Source organism: Pristiophorus japonicus, chromosome 9 (assembly GCF_044704955.1).
Source record: "Pristiophorus japonicus isolate sPriJap1 chromosome 9, sPriJap1.hap1, whole genome shotgun sequence".
Classification (NCBI taxonomy): domain Eukaryota; kingdom Metazoa; phylum Chordata; class Chondrichthyes; family Pristiophoridae; genus Pristiophorus; species Pristiophorus japonicus.
Genome location: NC_091985.1, coordinates 181,904,572 through 181,919,189, shown reverse-complemented (window position 1 = coordinate 181,919,189; position 14,618 = coordinate 181,904,572). Strand labels below are relative to the sequence as shown.

Here is a 14,618-nt window from a genome sequence, read left to right as displayed (position 1 = left end):
TCAAGGGGTATGGCGAGAAAGCAGGAATGGGGTACTGAAGTTGAATGTTCAGCCATGAACTCATTGAATGGCGGTGCAGGCTAGAAGGGCCGAATGGCCTACTCCTGCACCTATTTTCTATGTTTTCTATGTTTCTATGTTTCTATGACCCAGTCTACTCAATCTATCATCATAAGTTAACCCCCTCATTTCTCGAATCAGCCTAGTGAATCGTCTCTGTACCCCTTCCAAAGCTAGTATATCCTTATTTAAGTTAGGTGACCAAAACTGCACGCATTACTCCAGATGCGGCCTTACCAATACCTTATACAGTTGCAGCAACACTTCCCTGCTTTTGTACTCCATCCCTTTCGCAATGAAGGCCAACATTCCATTTGTCTTCCTGATTACCTGCTGCACCTGCAAACTAACCTTTTGGGATTCATGCACAAGGAGCCTACGGCCACACTAGTCTGAAAACGCTCGATCTCGTCTGATCTCGGAAGCTAAGCAGAGTCAGGCCTGGTTAGTACTTGGATGGGAGACTGCCTGGGAATACCAGGTGCAATAGGATGCTGTGTCACCCAGGTCGGATGGCACCGTTTAATGTTTTTATGTTTTGCAGGTAAACTCAAAAGAGTTTCATGCGCAAGGACCCCCATATCCACCCAGGCATAGTAATGATAAAAGCTATAGCCAGATCCCATGGTGTGGTGGGCCGGCATCGACTCAGATTTGGAGTCATGCATGCGCCAATGCCACACTTGCTCTCAACTGGGTAAGGCATCCAGGGAGGCACCGCTAAGTTTGTGGTCATGGCCCTCCAAACCATGCTCGAGGATCCACGTTGACTTTGCGGGCCCATTTCTAGGCAAAATGTTTTTGGTTGTTGTAGATGCTTATTTGAAATGGATTGAGTGTGCAATAATGTCTGTAAGCACGTCCACTGCCACCATCGAAAGCCTGCAGGCCATGTTCGCCATGCATTGTCCTTGTCAGTGACAATGGGCCATGCTTCACCAGTGCTGAATTCAAGGAATTCATGACCCACAATGGGATCAAGCATGTCACATCTGCGCCGTTCAAGCCCGCATCCAATGGCCAGGCAGAATCGTCCAAATCATCAAGCAAAGTTTGAAGCATGTGTCGGAAGTCTCCCTGCAGACTGCCTGTGCTGAGTCCTGCTCAGCTACCGCACCAGACGCCACTCGCTCACTGGGGTTCCCCTAGCCGAACTGTTCATGAAAAGGGCACTCAAAACAAGGCTCTCTCTTGTTCACCCTGATCTCCATGATCACGTCGAGGACAGGCAGCATCAGCAAAGCATGTACCATGATCACGCAAACTTTTCACGTGATATTGAAGTCAATGTCTCTGTATTTGTACTCAACTATGGACATGGTCCCAAATGGCTCACTGGCACGGTGATAGCCAAAGAGGGGAATAGGGTGTTTCAGGTCAAATTTGCTAATGGACTAACTTGCAGAAAGCATTTGGACCAAACCAAACTGCGACTCACAAACAGCCACGAGCAACCCGAAGAGGACACCACCAACTTCGACCCGCCAACACACACACAAGTTGTAATCGACATCACGGTCGACCACGAAGCTGAATTCACCATTGCCAGCAGCCCGGCAAGACCAGCTGCCTAGCAGCCCAGTGAAGGACCAACAAACTCACCCACACCTGCATTTGTACTGAGACGATTGACAAGGGAGTGAAATGCACCAGATATTAACACCCTGTAAATAAGTGTACTATTGACATTCGGAGGGAGTGATGTTATGTATGCAACCCTAGGTAACCTGTATCATACACTGCCACCAGAGGGTATACCTTTTGGAGTCCCAAGGGATCCCAGCATCCCTTGGGAGCACTGTATATAAGCAGGCCTCCCATGCTGTACCGGCACACTGGAGTTTGAGTAAAGGAGCTAAGGTCACACTTAGTCATGTCTACAGTACTCAGTTACATTACTTTATTATGAGCATAAGAGTAAGGGCTGGAGGAGGTTACAGAGATCGAGAGGGATGAAGGGCTGGAGGAGGTTACTGAGATACGGAAGGGTGTAGGGGCTGGAGGCGGTTACTGAGATAGGGAGGGGTGTAGGGGTTGGAGGAGGTTACAGAGATAGGGAGGGGTGTAGGGGCTGGAGGAGGTTACAGAGGTAGGGAGGGGTGTAGGGGCTGGAGTAGTTTACAGTGATAGGGAGGGGTGTAGGGACTGGAGGAGGTTAGAGATAGGGAGGGGCGAGGGTCATGGAGGGATTTATCAGTGCAGCAGAGCATGTCTCCAATGGTCCTGGTTAACCCTTGCCTCTGGACCAAGACCTCGCTCTGTCAAGCCCGTGTGGTGGCTGGTGTACAATCCTCACACAGGCATCTTCCACCCTTCAGGATGTAGTTCGGGATCAGGAATATTAGGTCCTTCATTGAAACACCTGTCATCCTCGATATGAGGATCTGCCTAAGATCATTCTGTGATACAAAGAAATTCTGTGACTTATTTCTCCTTTTCCTGCCTTTCCCCGTTTCCACATTACAACAGTGACCACACTCCAAAAGTATTTCATTGGCTGTAAAGCGCTTTGTGACGTCCGGTGGTAGTGAAAGGCGCTATATAAATGCATGTGTTTTTTTCTTCCTTCCTAACTTCATCCTTTCCTATCTTCTATCGTCCTGCCCCTGCATTTCTTTCCCCCCTTTCCCCTCCTCTCCCACCCCCTGACTTTCCACAATCCAGTTCCCGCTTTAATGGGGTCGGGACTGAATTACAGTTGCACAACTATAATTTGCGCGGATGGGCGGCTCCGCTTTAAGGGCGATTCCAGAGATTGCGTCTGAAGCACGATGACGCAATGGCGCTGGGGCGGCGACGGAAGGGCAGCTGGAGCGGCCCTGTGATTGGTTGGTGACAGCTGTCCATCACCCAGCCGAGTAGGTTGACGCCCTCACAGTCGGGCGGCTCTGCCATTAGCTGAGGCAGCTGCCTATCATGCAGAGGACCCGCTGCCATTGGCTGAGGCGATGGATGAAGTGTAAAGCGCCCCCTGCAGGGCCAGGAAAGGTATTACCGGGTCCCATCAAACACAACAACAACTTATATTTACATAGCACCTTTACCTGCACTCCCAGGCCAGGTCCAGCACGGGTTGGATAGAAGAAGAAAGAAAGACGTGTATTTATATAGCATCTTTCATGGCCACCGGACATCTCAATCACTTTACTGCCAATGACGTACTTTTGGGGTGTGCTCACTGTTGTATTGTGGGAAGCGCGGCAGCCAATTTGTGCACAGCAAGATCCCACACACAGCCATGTGATAATGACAAGATCATCTGTTTTTGTTATGTTGATCGAGGGATAAATATTGACCCCAGAACACATGCGAGAACTTCCCTTGCTCTTCTTCCAAATAGTGCCCTGGGATCTTTTACATCCACCTGAGAGAGCAGACGGGGCCTCGGTTTAACGTCTGATCTGAAAGATGGCATCTCCGACAGTGCAGCGCTCCCTCAGTACTGCCCCTCCGACAGTGCGGCGCTCCCTCAGTACTGCCCCTCTGACAGTGCAGTGCTCCCTCAGTATTGCCTCTCCGACAGTGCGGCGCTCCCTCAGTACTGCCCCTCTGATAGTGTGGTGCTCCCTCAATATTGCCCCTCCAACAGGGCAGCACTCCCTCAATACTGCACCTCAGACAGTGCAGCACTCCCTCAGTACTTCCCCTCTGACAGTGTGGCGCTCATTCAGTACTGCCCCTCTAACAGTGCAGCGCTCACTCAGTACTGCCCCTCCAACAGTGCAGTGCTCCCTCAGTACTGCCCCTCCGACAGTGCGGCACTCCCTCAGTACTGCCCCTCCGACAGTGCAGCACTCCTTCAATACTGCGCCTCCGACAGTGCAGCATTCCCTCAGTACTTCCCCTCTGACAGTGTGGCACTCCCTCAGTACTGACCTTCCGACAGTGCTGCGCTCCCTCAGCAGTGCCCCTGCAACAGTTCGGCCCTCCCTCAGTACTGTTCCTCTGACAGTGCGACCCTCCCTCAGTATTGCCCCTCCGACAATGCGGCACTCCCTCAGTACTGCCCCTCTGACAGTGCGGCACTCCCTCAGTTCTGCCCCTCCAACAGTGCGGCGCTCCCTCAGTACTGACCCTCCGACAGTGCGGCACTCCCTCAGTACTGCCCCTCTGAGCGTGCGGCGCTCCCTCAGCACTGCAATGGTGTGTCAGCCTCGATTTACATGCTCAAGTCCCTGGAGTGGGACTGGAACACACAACCTTCTGACTCAGATGCATGGGTGCTACCCACTGAGGCATGGCTGACAGGGCAGGTACAGCACGGCTTAGTTATTGTATCACACCCAGAACTTGGATGAATGCTGCCTCCTGGTGGTGAGTTAATGTATTACACCCAGATCTTGGACGAATGCTCCCTCCTGGTGGTGAATTTTTGTATTACACAAGGTTCTTTGGTGGAGCTCTCCAATTAGCCCCACTACCCCCACCCCCTGCTCTTTCACCATTGCCCTGCAATTACTTCCTTTACAAGTATTTCCAAATTGCCTTTTGAAACTTGCTGTTGAATCTGCTTCCACCACCCTTTCTGGCAGCCCATTCCCAATCTCAACAAATTGCTGTGTATTTTTCCCCTCATCTCACCTCTGGTAACTCACCACCAGGAGGCAGCCTCGCTCCATGTCCTGGGTGTAAATCAGTAACTCACCACCAGAAGGCAGCCTCGTTCCATGTCCTGGGTGTAATTGAGTAACTCACCACCAGGAGGCAGCATCGCTCCATGTCCTGGGTGTCATTCAGTAACTCACCACTAGGAGGCAGCCTCGCTCCATGTCCTGGGTGTCATTCAGTAACACGCCACCAGGAGGCAGCCTCGCTCCATGTCCTGGACATAATTCAATAACTCACCACCAGGAGGCAGCCTCGCTCCATGCCCTGGATGTAATTCAGTAACTCACCACTAGGAGGGAGCCATGTCCTGGGTGTAATTCAATAACTCACCACCAGCAGGCAACCGTGCTCCATGTTATGGGTGTAATTCAACAACTCACCAACAGGAGGCAACCTTGCTCCCTGTTATGGGTGTAATTCAATAACTCACCACCATGAGGCAGCCTCGCTCCCTGTTATGGGTGTAATTCAACAACTCACCACAAGGAGGCAACCTCGCTCCATGTCACGGGTGTAATTAATCAACGCCTCGATTTCAAAATTCTCCTCTGTGTTTAGAAATTCCTCCATGGCCTCCAGCCCTGCCCATCTCTGTAATCTCCAGCCCCACAACCCCGCCAACAATTCTGGCCTCTTGACCATCCCTGATTATAATATTGTTTGATAATCGCTCTGTGTGAAATGGCTTGGGACATACTATTTGGCTAAAGGCGCGATATCAATGCAAGCGGTTGCTGAAGTTGAATGGCTTGATTCTGTGCTCTATGTAATGCCTCTGTTTAAAAAAGGGGGCAGACAAAAGGCAGGTAACTATTGGCTGGTTAGTTTAACATCTGTAGTGGGGAAAATGCTTGAAACTATCATTAAGGAAGAAATAGCGGGACATCTAGATAGGAATAGAGCAATCAAGCAGACACAGCTTGGATTTATGAAGGGGAAATCATGTTTAACTAATTTACTGGAATTCTTTGAGGATATAACGAGCATGGTGGATAAAGGTGTACCGATGGATGTGGTGTATTTAGATTTCCAAAAGGCATTCGATAAGGTGCCACACAAAAGGTAATGCAGAAGATAAAGGTATGCGGAGTCAGAGGAAATGTATTAGCATGGATCGAGAATTGGCTGGCTAACAGAAAGCAGAGAGTCGGGATAAATGGGTCCTTTTCGGGTTGGAAATCGGTGGTTAGTGGTGTGCCACGGGGATCGGTGCTGGGACCACAACTGTTTACAATATACATAGATGACCTGGAAGAGGGGACAGAGTGTAGTGTAACAAAATTTGCAGATGACACAAAGATTAGTGGGAAAGCGGGTTGTGTAGAGGACACAGAGAGGCTGCAAAGAGATTTGGATAGGTTAAGCGAATGGGCTAAGGTTTGGCAGATGGAATACAATGTCGGAAAGTGTGAGGTCATCCACCTTCGGGAAAAAAATACTAAAATGGAATATTAATTGAATGGGGAGAAATTACAACATGCTGCGGTGCAGAGGGACCTGGGGGTCCTTGTGCATGAATCCTAAAATGTTAGTTTGCAGGTGCAGCAGGTAATCAGGAAGGTGAATGGAATGTTGGCCTTCTTTGCGAGAGGGATGGAGTACAAAAGCAGGGAGGTCTTGCTGCAACTGTCAGGCCGCACCTGGAGTACTGCGTGCAGTTTTGGTCACCTTACTTAAGGAAGGATATACTGGCTTTGGAGGGGTACAGAGACGATTCACTAGGCTGATTCCGGAGATGAGGGGGTTACCTTATGATGATAGATTGAGTAGACAGGGTCTTTGCTCGTTGGAGTTCAGAAGGATGAGGGGTGATCTTATAGAAACATTTAAAATAATGAAAGGGATCGACAAGATAGAGGCAGAGAGGTTGTTTCCACTGGTCGGGGAGACGAGAACTAGGGGTCACAGCCTCAAAATAAGGGGGAGCCAATTTAAAACAGAGTTGAGAAGGAATTTCTTCTCCCAGAGGGTTGTGAATCTGTGGAATTCTCTGCCCAAGGAAGCAGTTGAGGCTAGCTCATTGAATGTATTCAAGTCACAGATAGATAGATTTTTAACCAATAAGGGAATTAAGGGTTACGGGGAGAGGGCGGGTAAGTGGAGCTGCGTCCACGGCCAGATCAGCCATGATCTTATTGAATGGCGGAGCAGACTCGAGGGGCTAGATGGCCTACTCCTGTTCCTAATTCTTATGTTCTTATGTATCTGCTTTCGACTGCGCAGTCAGAATTAGTGAACCCGTAGTAATGTCAGGACAAATTATCCTACATACGCAACATACCCTGGTAGAGCTACTAAACACGGGAGACAGTAGAACTACTAAACACAGGACAGTGTCAGATGCAAGAGGGGCGACGTGGGAGGCGGTACTAATATCCCCAGCGGCACAGTAATGATAGTAAAAGATAGTGGTAACAACCCCACAGGATGGATCATTATAGAAGGCCAGGATCATGAATGTAACCCGATAGAGGGGGCAGAGCAAAGTAGCTCAATAAAGGAAAAGCCTCGGGAGGGAGTGGACATGCACCTTTATGTAGGTGGGTCCCATCGGTACATCGACGGAACACCCCGAACGGGGTGGGTGGCAGAAGATGGTGAAGGACAACCACGGGGAGTAGGGTGGTTAGAAGGGAGCCTCTCGGCCCAAATGACCAAATTAGTCGCCCTAACAGAAGCCCTCAAATGGGCAAAAGGTAAAAGAGCAAATATATATACAAATAATCGATACATGTTTGGGGAGGTCCACGATTATATGGTATCCTGGAGTCAGCGAGGTTAAATGACATCAGGGGAGGACCAATTTGACACGAGAACATAGTTAAGGAACTGGTAAAGGCTTCCCTCCAGCCCCAGGAATGTGTAATAATAAAGATCAAAGCCCATAAGAAAATCACCGACAGACATCAGCAAGGGAATGCATGGGCGGATGAGGCAGCTAAGTGAGCGGCACAATCAGGGGCCTACGGGCTAAAATAACCACCTGTGTGCTTGGGCCGGAAGAAGTAAATATGGTTAAAGTACAGGAGGCAACCCGACAGCAAGATAAAGATGAATGGAAAAGACAGGGATCAAATCAAAGCGTGGATGGAATCTGGAGGAAAGATTGTAATGTGGTAGCCCCAGTGTGCATACGACAAAACCTATTGCATATATACCATGGGTATGCACATACAGGTAAGACCAGAATGATGAGTTCAATATCCCGATGCTGGTGGTGGAAGGGAATGGGAAGAGATATAGAAAAGTATTGTAGGAAGTGCTTAACATGCGCAAACTGGAAATCAGGCAGAAATTCTATATCCTCCATCATCCGGAATTGTCCGGATTAATAGAACGAACAAATTGGACCCTGAAGAAGGCATTAGCCAAGGTGTTCGACGAGACAAGAAAGGGATAGGTAGATATGTTGCCCGGATTTTAATGAAGTTAAGGGCGACACCAAAGTGGACCACCGGACTCACACCTTTCGAACTAATGACAGGAAGGGCAATGAGATTACCTGAGGTTCTATTGACGGGAAGTGATGACGTTGGACCCTACTGGGACACAGGAAGGAGATTTGTGATAGAATTATGTGAACAATAACACGATCAGAAGGCACTTGCCAGGGATCAGCAAGTAATCAAGGACTTGGAAACTGGCACCAAGGAACAAGAGGCTCAGATACCACAGGTTGGGAGCAAGGTAATGGCAAAAATATACCCCGAAAAGCCAGGATTCTCACCAAAATGGACAGGCTCTCAGCAGGTAATAATGTAAGCGACACGTGCACGTACATGGCGATAGGTGGAACCGGACGGTGGAAACATTGGACACAGTTAAAACGTTATGTGTAACATGAGACCCTAACTGACCGGTGACGACCAGGAAAACATGTTGTGTTTTACAGAAACCTATTCCTAGTCGGAGAAATACTGGGTAACCCCATCTAATACCATGAACCGGCAGTAAGTTGCCCAGATGGCTATCAAGGAAATATTTCCACTACAAACTCAATCTTTCGCGGCAAATGCCAAAGCGGGCAACTTGAAGTGGAATGGGCAAGTCCGGATAAGGGAAACTCATGGCAGAGCCAATCATGGACATGCATGAATAGCTCGGACCAAGGAAATCCACACAAGTGTGTGTGGGTAAGATGTAACCTCACCAGAGAGGCAGAGGGGACTACCCCCATACCCATTCGAGAATCACAATGTGGTAATGGTTCCTTAAAGGGAATGTTCGTGTTTAAGATAGAGATACCAACCACCATGAGTGCCCCAACTACAATGACCCCAGGATGCCCAAACATGACACAGGGGGCAAGCGGAGGATTATTAATAAAAAGAACTAAAGACAAAATCTACTTCGGGGTATGCCAAAGGGTAACTACAGTATTGTTAAACCTAATGGATATAACAATCCCATTGTTTTGTGGTAAGGAAACAATAAGCATATATAAAAACCTTACTCTAAGAGCCCTTGAGGTTCAGTGTAAAAAAGCCGAACAAAAACGGGAAAGGCGGGAGGAGAAAGGGGGGAATATTAGAAATGGTGGGTGTGGGATACGCAGCGTGCGATGCGAAGGTTAATACAATAGATCTTCAAACAATAGAAGAGCAGGTCATCACCCTCACACAGACCTTAAAAGGACGGGTGGAATGGGGAGATGATAACGAGAAAATGCAGGCGCAGCTAGGGGACGGGGCGGAACAGGAACTGCTACAGGTTTCCCATACAATGCGGGACCACGCAAAAATGATAAATTTGTTAAAATAGGCTGGACAAACTATGGGTAAAAGAATGGAGGCCGAGATGGTTTGTGTGGGATATGGGGCTTGGATGCTCAATATGGTAGAACATAACCTAGAACAACTCCAGAATGGGATTGGATAACCAAAGATGTATTTGCTGAATGGGCATTGGGCAAGAATGACACTCAAGCCTGTGAGGTCCAGAGGAATAGCCATGCCTGGGTCCCTAAGAATAGGTGTGTAACCGGACCTCAGAATATAATAGGATTTGTGTTATCAATACCACAATACGACGTGACAAAGGGAAACGCATTGTACCAAATAAGCAATATAGGAGAAATAAGGAATCAGAATCAGCAGTATGAGAAATTGCACCAGTATGTAATTAAAATGGGAAACAATACCAAAGGTATCTATATAAAAGATTGTTATAAGAATAATCAAGTTGTTTTATGCCGAGAGCACCCAGACCTTGATAACAATGACTGTGGATATGGCCAAACGGAAGGATGTGTATTGAGTGTCACACCGCTGACACTGGACTCCGAGACGACAGCAGCCTCACAAGGAAAGGGAGGATGGTGTGTGAGCACCATGGCGGTGAACATGACGGGAGGGGATGTTACCTACTGTCCTATCACGGCCACCGACTTCTCTTTTGCGCCAAAAGAAAAAGTCAATATTCAGGGATATATCATATATTCGGAATTGAAAGGAGAGTCCGTCAATGGGACGGCGGTGGACACTATCAAAGCGGGGTATAAAGGTTTCGAGGAATCACAAGGACGACATATATCCAAACTTACTGAAAAACAAACTAAGTTGGAACAGAATATCCATGAACAACGGCAGAAGTGCATCATCCTGATGAAGAAGATCGACAAACTCCAGAAGGACACTAAAGAAATGTTGGCAAATCAACCCTGTTATACAAGGCTTTGGAACTTTGGTCTAAACGTGCAGGTGCACACCTCGATAAGAATAATATCCCATGTATTGGTGATTGTGCAAAGTGTGGTTTTAATTGTATTGTTGATTGAATTATGTTGGAGATGTAAACGATGGGCGAGGAAAGCCATAGCTCAGGGCCCCATAAAAGCCCTAGAAGACACTAAACCTTTAGTATGTAAGGAAAAATCTATAAAATGGATAAATGGTTTGTAAAGTGAAAGAGATACGAGAAGCCATCAGAAAGTAAGGGCTTGGCCACCCAGACGGACGGATTAAGCTGACAATATCACTTCCCCTTTGGATGAAATAATGAGGAGACGGCACATTGGCCAATCTTGGGATATATAGCCAAGGGCCAAAATGGGTGATTGCAAGAGCAAGATTGATTACCAAAGATGTTATCTGACGATTGTGGAGGCCCTGAGCTGGCTAAACAAGAGGTATGCTTAAAACCACACGTACGCATAAAGCCCAATAGAGCCACAAGATGACCACTCATTGACCTCTGGTTCAAGAGAGCAATAAAGAAAATCCAAAGAAGAACTAATATAACCATATAACATTATAAGGCGAGTGACACCTGGAAGAAGGGAACAAATGGGTATTGGATCATGCGTTGATACAACCAATCATGTCTCTGTTAAGGTCTGTCCACGAGGACACTCACGTGCCAAAACCTGTATAATGAAGCTGTAATTTGAACAGCTCGGTGGAGATCCTCTCTCGAGTGGCTGAGAAGTGAGATGCTCCTCCTGCACGTGTTGGAATAAAGGTTGTTGAAACTTATCCAAGGTATCTTTCTGTTAAATCCGGGCGTGTTAAGAGAGGAGAAGGGCAATTCTCCCCATCAATCCCCAGGACCAGTATCTATCTGAGTCAAAGGGACTCTCTCTGACCTTTCTCCCCATCAAACCCCAGGACCAGTGTGTATCTGAGTCAATGGGACTCTCTCTGACCTTTCTCCCCAGTCAATCCCCAGGACCAGTGTGTATCTGAGTCAATGGGACTCTCTCTGAACTTTCTCCCCAGTCCCCCAGGACCAGTGTGTATCTGAGTCAATGGGACTCCCTCTGACCTTCCTCCCCAGGACCAGTGTGTACCTGAGTCAATGGGACTCCCTCTGATCTTTCTCCCCAGGACCAGTGTGTATCTGAGTCAATGGGACTCTCTCTGACCTTTCTCCCCAAATAATTCCATAGTCTGCAGTTAGAGATTCCTCATATACCGCCCGCATATTTTCCAGGAGTAGCTCATATATTGGGGACTTTCTTCGCTATCTGTAATCACTGCCCATTCCTTTATATTCATGGCTGAATCCCATCCAGGACACACCCGCCCAGTCTCCAACTCTCTTTCTTTCCCTCGGGTTTCACTGTTACTAAGGGATGAGATCAGTGTGTTAGTGAGAAACAATATTGGCTTAGAAGATCAAGATGTTAAATCATTTTGGGTGGAGATAAAGAATAATAAAGGGGAAAAAGTCACTGGTGGGTGTGATCTATAGGTCCCCTAACAGTAGCTACACTGTTGGACGAAGTATAAATCAAGAAATAATGGAGGCTTGTAATAAAGGAATGGCCATAATCATGGGCGATTTTAACCTTCATATTGTTTGGACAAAGCAAATTGACCAGGGTAGCCTTGAGGAAGAGCTCATAGAGTGCATCCAGGACAGTTTCCTTGAACAGAACGTTGCGGAACCAACCAGGGAGCAGGCTATCTTAAACGCGGTACTGTGTAATGAGTCAGGATTAAGAAATTATCTCGTAGTAAAGGATTCTCTAGGAATGAGTGACCATAACATGGTTGAATTTAAAATTCAGTTCGAGGGCCAACCCAGTGTTCTAAGGTTAAATAAAGGAGACTACAAAGGTATTAGGGCAGAGTTGGCTAAAGTGGACTGGGAAAATAGATTAAAGTATGGGATGGTTGATGAGCAGTGGCAGACATTTAAGGAGATATTTCAGAACTCGCAACAAAATTATATCCCTATGAGAAGGAAAAACTGTAGGAGAAGGGATAACCATCCACGGCTAACTAAGGAAATAAGGGATGATACCAAATTTAAAACAAGGACATACAAAGTGGCCAAGAGCAGTGGAGGCCTGAGGTTTGGGAATCTTTTAAAAGCCAGCAAAGAACGGCTGAATAAATAATAAATAACAATGTCAACCGGATTCCCCCCATCCACCAACCTGACAACTTCTTCACTAACTCAAGCTAGTTTGTAAGATGTGACCTTGTTTTGAGGAAGCAGTGTTCAGTATCTCTAATGGCCTCTTCCCTTTCCCCATGATCGAAAACAGCATCTCTCAGGTTCCCTTCAAGCATCTTCCCAGTGATCGAGGTCACGTTAATTGGCCTTTAGTTCCCCGGCTCAGATTTGGCCCCAATTTGGAAAATGGGAACTACGTATGCTACCTTCCAATCTCAGGGAAGGAATCCATAGCCCAAGTTTCAGGCTGCGCCGCCGACCTGGACGCCCGATTTCGCGCCACAAAGTGTACCTAAAAAGAACCTTACAGATTCTCCAGCTCCCTGCTGGTCCTCTGGAGCCAGGCGCGGCGCAGTACGAGCTGTAGGGGGTGGAGCTCGGTCCCTGCGCTGAAAACAGTGCCGGGACCTCTGCACATGCACGCTACAGTGGGCGCGCATGTGTTGTAGCTCCAGGTGCCCATAACTGTGTGGGAGGGGCCCGAAGCACGCAGCCCCTAGCCCTGGCCGAATGGCCTCACTGGGGCTGCGTGCATAAGGCTGTCTCCCACGCTCAGCTCCTGCTTCCTCCCGACCCGACTCAACTCCCGCTTCTCCCCCGCCCCCGGACCGGACCCGACCTGACTCCCGCATCCCCCCCACCCCCGGACTGGACCCGACCCCCCGGAATGGACCCGACCCGCGCTCCCCCCCCCACCCGACCTAACCTCCCTCCCTCCCTCCTCCCCCGCTACCCGAACCGAACCGACCTCCCTCCAGCCCCCCGACCCGCGCTCCTGACCTCGACCTGCGCTCCCCCCGACCCGACCCCGTACCTGACCCGACCCAACGCCACCTACCTGTAAATCTGGTGCTGGGGACGTGCCCTGCCCGAAGTCTTGGGCCCAGCCGGGCCTGGCCCGTTCAGCCTCCCTCCCCCTTCTCCTTCCCCCTCCTTCTCCTTCCACCCCTTCTCTCCCCCCCTTTCCCCTTCTGCTCTCCCCCCTTCTGCTCTCCCCCCTCCCTCATCCCCCTCTGCCTCCCCCCCCTCTCCCCTCCCCCTGCACCCCCCTCTCCCCTCCCCTCCCCCTGACGCCCTCCATCCCTCTACCCCCCTCCTCCCCCTCCCTGTCAGAAACACAGACACTGACAAACAGAGAGTGAGAGACACACACAGACAGACAGACAGAGAGATAGAGACAGACAGAGACACACGGGGGGTGGGGGGGCATCCCAGCACGCTTTTGGAGGGCTCCCGCTGCTGCAGTCGGTAAGTAGAAAATGTTTTGTTTATTGATTTAAAAAAAAAAATTCTTATTGGTTGATTTATTGATGTTTTTATCATTTATTATTGATGATGGCTCTTTATTTGTAAAACTGAAGTGTTTAATGTTTGTAAACGTCCCTTTAAACCCCCCCCCCCCCATTCCCTACGCCTGATTTGTAACCTACTCCTGATTTTCTAAAGTGCAAACAAGGTTTTTTCCAGCGTACAAAAATCTTCACTTACTCCATTCTAAGTTAGTTTGGAGTAAGTTTTCACTGCCGAAACTTTGAAAACAGGCGTAAGTGGCCGGACACGCCCCCTATTGGAAAAAAAATTCTGTTCCAAAGTGAAACTGTTCTAACTGACTAGAACTGGAGCAAACTAAATGCCGAGAATTTGAATTTCTAAGATACTCCGTTCTGCACCAGTTGCTCCAAAAAATCAGAAGCAACTGAGCCCGAAACTTGGGGCCCCATGACTCTATTGAGCTGTTGGAGATATGGGCAAGGGGCTGACAGAGCACCCATCCCAATCTCTTTAATCACCCTTGTAAGGTCCAGATGATATCCATCCATGTGTCAGGATTAATCCGCACAGCGACTTTGCTGTGAGTGAAGAGAGACGAGAAAGACCAAGTGTTGTTTGCCCCTCTCAGTGTGGCCCTGAAGGACTGTGTCCAGGCTGAAGTTCTGTTCCCTCCGTAAGATCCTCCCCCCAGATTGTCCTTTCTCAGCTCCAGCCAGGTGATGCTAAACACTCAGGTGGCAAAGACAAAAATCCACAGCAATGTGTTGAAAGCAACA

General features: G+C 48.6%; 1 pseudogene; it reads left to right on the top strand.

Annotated features, from left to right (window-relative positions):
* The first annotated feature begins 434 nt into the window (after positions 1-434).
* On the top strand, positions 435-553 carry LOC139274233 (5S ribosomal RNA; annotated as a pseudogene).
* Positions 554-14,618: the final 14,065 nt, after the last annotated feature.